This window comes from Macaca fascicularis, chromosome 10 (assembly GCF_037993035.2).
Source record: "Macaca fascicularis isolate 582-1 chromosome 10, T2T-MFA8v1.1".
In the NCBI taxonomy this organism is placed as follows: domain Eukaryota; kingdom Metazoa; phylum Chordata; class Mammalia; order Primates; family Cercopithecidae; genus Macaca; species Macaca fascicularis.
This window is the reverse complement of record NC_088384.1, coordinates 30,709,763-30,712,692: the sequence shown is the minus strand read 5'-3', so window position 1 is coordinate 30,712,692 and position 2,930 is coordinate 30,709,763. Positions and strand designations below refer to the sequence as shown.

General features: G+C 45.5%; 1 long non-coding RNA gene across 1 annotated transcript; it reads right to left on the bottom strand.

Annotated features, from left to right (window-relative positions):
* Positions 1-1,678: 1,678 nt before the first annotated feature.
* LOC135965251 (uncharacterized) lies at positions 1,679-2,625 on the bottom strand. The gene is made up of 2 exons (XR_010578195.1): positions 2,509-2,625; positions 1,679-2,003 (listed from the first exon to the last, which is right to left on the bottom strand). It is a non-coding gene; the product is annotated as an uncharacterized lncRNA (long non-coding RNA).
* Positions 2,626-2,930: the final 305 nt, after the last annotated feature.

The window sequence follows — 2,930 nt, the reverse complement described above, 5'->3', positions numbered from 1 at the left end:
CATTTCTACATTGGCCACTGCCTGTGAATGTATGGGATTTTTCTTGTTTTTGGTAAGTTTCATCCTAATTAGAGTGAGAGGTATCTGAGTGTGGTTTGCACTTAGACATGTGTGTGAGGATTAGTGAAGTTGTGCAGCTTCTCTCTGACCTGTCAGTCAATTTCGTGATTACTTTTCAGATGTGCCTGTTCAGTTTCTTTGCCCAGTTTTAGCTTGGGTATTAGACTTTGTTCATTTTCCCAGTTAGAGTAGTGTTAGTTTCTCATACATGTTAGATTGCAACCCCTTTCACAGATATGATTCTGCTGAACTTTCTTTCGATCTGTAGGATGCCTTCTTTTTTTTTATTATTATTATACTTTATGTTCTAGGGTACATGTGCACAACATGCAGGTTTGTTACATATGTATACATGTGCCGTGTTGATGTGCTGCACCCATTAACTCATCATTTCCATTAGGTATATCTCCTATTCTATCCCTCCCCCAACCCCTGAACCCACCACAGGCCCCAGTGTGCGATGTTCCCCTTCCTGTGTCCAAGTGTTCTCACTGTTCAGTTCCCACCTATGAGTGAGAACATGTGGTGTTTGGTTTTCTGTTCTTGCAATAGTTTGCTGAGAATGACGGTTTCCAGCTTCATCCATGTCCCTACAAAGGACATGAACTCATCAGGATGCCTTCTTTAATGGTTCATTGTTTTTCTTTCCCATGCAGAAGCTCTAAAATGATGTATCGTCCCATGTGTCTGTATTCATATTTGTTAGCAGTGATTTTTGTGTCCCATCCAAAAAGAACAAAAAATAAGAAAGAAAAAGTAATGCCAAATCAATTGCATGGCCTAAGGGTTTGTTGCCATAGATAATTTTTGCTTTTGTTTTCTTTCTTTTTTGCAAACTGCATGCATAGATATAAGTTTTGCTGAAATAAACTCCCACTTTTCTTATAGGAGCTTTGTGGCTCCAAGACTGGATTTAAGTGTTTATTTTGTGTTGATTTGGGGGTATCATATTTCAGACCCTGAAATGTTGATTTCTTTGACTTGTTTTTGTCTGATGTACCACAATGGGGCTTGTGTTCAAATTAAGCTGTGGGACATCCTTTAGATACTGGATTCAAACAATTCTCTCCTTCCTTGATGTTCCCTTAGGAGAGAGGTGTCAGAAAGTCTGGGAAGATCCATAGTTGGAAAAGTTTATCTGTATTTCCTGGAGACTCATGGCCAGCTCCCTTCTGCACAGGACTTCTGGAGAAGGCTAGCCCTACCACTTGCATAACTACCTCCCATCTCCAGCCCTTCAGTAAATATTTAAGTGATTCATTAAATATTTACAACTTGAAAAAGTAGAGTAACCCAGTGGAACTTGACTTTAACTAGAATTTAAGTTTGCGAGTAGGTGGTCAGTAGAACAAGTGTGGTAGGTTGGGTGACATACTATGGTTTTTAGGGTTTGTTTGTTTGTTTTATTTTTTGTTTTCCTTATACAGAGTTAGCAATAATTAATTTGAATAAAGAAGGAAAACATTAAACGGTTGGCAGGTGGAACGCGAACGCTATTCCATGACTTGTTCAGCCATAGCCTCAATTTGACATGCTAGACTATGAATCCTAAAGACTGGTATACGGTTACTGCGCTGGAGTTACTGTTCTCATTCCAACAACTATAGAACATTCTGAATAGTGTTTTAAAATTTTATTTTAATGAAAGTTAAGAAAAAAATGTTACTTACACACTAAAAAAAATAAACATAAAATGGTCTCCCGCCTGACTTGCAAAAGTCCCATGGCCTGATCCTGGCCAGCAGGAGCAGCTGGTGTTGAGGAGTGGGGTCAAGATGTAGCTGAGTTGCCAGCCACCTAGATGTGGTTTCGTGGTGTATCCGGTCTGGGTGAAGGATGATGCAGAGCTGGTGTTCTGGCCAGCATCCCAATAGGGCCCCAGCCACTGCAGGATGTTTCCAGCCTACTGGGATTCGGGCTCCAGCTGACAGGACAGTTTGTAACTGCAGGATAGAGAGGCAGCTGTGAGGCCACCATGAGCCACACATCAGGTCCCCTCTCAGTGCCTGCCCAGCTGGAATCCTGGGTCCCCAGCGGTCCCCATGCAACAGGGCTTGATGCTGGTGGTGGAGTCATGGCCATAGGCTCTCTGCAGCTGTCCACAGTGAGCCTCCTCTCGGCCAGGTTGGGTGGCTCACACCTGTGCTGTCAGTACTTTGGGAGGCTGAGGTGAGTGGATTGCTTGAGGCCAGGAGGTTGAGACCAGCCTGGACATCATCGTGAAACTCCACATGTACCACTACAACAAGAGAACAACCGGACATGGTGATGGATAGCAGTAATCCCAGCTTCTTGGGAGGCTGAGGAAGGGCTTGAGCCCAGGAGGCAGATGTTGCAGTGAGCAGAGATGGTGACACTGCAGTGCAGCCTGGACGACAGAGCCAGACCAAGTTTAAAAAAAAAATGGAGCGCCTTCTTCCACCTTCTGCCCATGTGCCAGGCCCTCACCTCTCCTTGTCACTGAGCTGCTCCATTCTTGAGAAACAGGTGACAAATTTCTCCAGAGGCTGAAGCCTGTAATTCATGGCAGCCACTTGGAGCAGCTGCATTTCCTGCAGAACTCGGACCTCCTAGAGACAGAGGACAGGATGCTGACAGGGCCTGGGTGGAGGATGCTGAGGGGGTCTTTGGCAGGCAGGGAGAAGGGGCTGGTCCCTGGGGCCGTTCTCTGCAGAGGCACCATGAAGCCCCCAGCCTGTTCTCAGAGTTGGATGTGAACAGCCCCTCCTGCAGGAATTGGTCTGTGATTCCAGTGCCTTTCCCACTTTCTCCACTGGGATAGGTCTCCTCCTTCTGTGTGTGTCAAACCCTCCCAGTAAAACTAAGATGTAGAGGATGGAGCCAGGGAGTGTCCTGCCCAGGGTGGACTG